Source organism: Panthera uncia, chromosome E3 (genome assembly GCF_023721935.1).
Source record: "Panthera uncia isolate 11264 chromosome E3, Puncia_PCG_1.0, whole genome shotgun sequence".
In the NCBI taxonomy this organism is placed as follows: Eukaryota; Metazoa; Chordata; class Mammalia; order Carnivora; family Felidae; genus Panthera; species Panthera uncia.
Genome location: NC_064815.1, coordinates 25,422,098 through 25,422,924, shown reverse-complemented (window position 1 = coordinate 25,422,924; position 827 = coordinate 25,422,098). Strand labels below are relative to the sequence as shown.

Sequence of the window (827 nt, the reverse complement as noted above, 5' to 3'; positions counted from 1 at the left end):
TTTTATTTTTGGGACAGAGAGAGACAGAGCATGAACTGGGGAGGGGCAGAGAGAGAGGGAGACACAGAATCGGAAACAGGCTCCAGGCTCCGAGCCATCAGCCCAGAGCCTGATGCGGGGCTCGAACTCACAGACCGTGAGATCGTGACCTGGCTGAAGTCGGACGCTTAACCGACTGCGCCACCCAGGCGCCCCTGCCAATTCTCTCTTAACCCTCAGTTCCATTTCACAGATGGAAGGTCAGAGGTGAACTTGCCCAAGATTTTGGAGGAAGTGGCAGACCAGACTCTAGGACTAAAACCCACCAGCTTTACTCCCTGCTGTCTTTCCCCAACCCTGTCCGATGGCTTCCCCTGCCACCTGGGGTAGGGGAGATTTTGACAAAACTGGGGCTCAGGTCAGCCCTGGCCCATTTGGCAGAGGTCCTTTTCATACTCTAGGTAGTGCACTTCACACCCCCTGCCAACCCCACAAGGGCAGAGAAGTTCTACCACCTTCTCTCTGAAGCCTTTCGCAAAGCCACAAGCCTTGGCCACCACCTAGTGGCTGAGTATACCAGCAAGGAAGCCACTCCAGAAACTCCAACGAGCCGGGAGGCACTTCTGGCCACTGGCCTTGTATCTGCCCCAGCAGAGAAGGGCTTCAGAGTCCCTTAGAATCCTTATTTCAGGAAAGTACTGCTTTTATCCTCAGCTCCCTCCCAGGACATTTTTTTTTTGATGTTAACTGGGGCCCGTGACCGTAGAATGGTTCCCTGATCCTCGTAAATAAGGATTTACACCCGCCCCCCCTCCCCCATGCGGTGGCCACAGTCAGCCAAACCATCC

General features: G+C 54.8%; 1 protein-coding gene across 1 annotated transcript in view; it reads right to left on the bottom strand.

The window, feature by feature from the left end:
* ZP3 (zona pellucida glycoprotein 3) overlaps positions 1 to 827 on the bottom strand; it is an 8,056-nt gene that overhangs the window by 1,130 nt on the left and 6,099 nt on the right. The gene's annotated exons all lie outside the window — the stretch shown is intronic.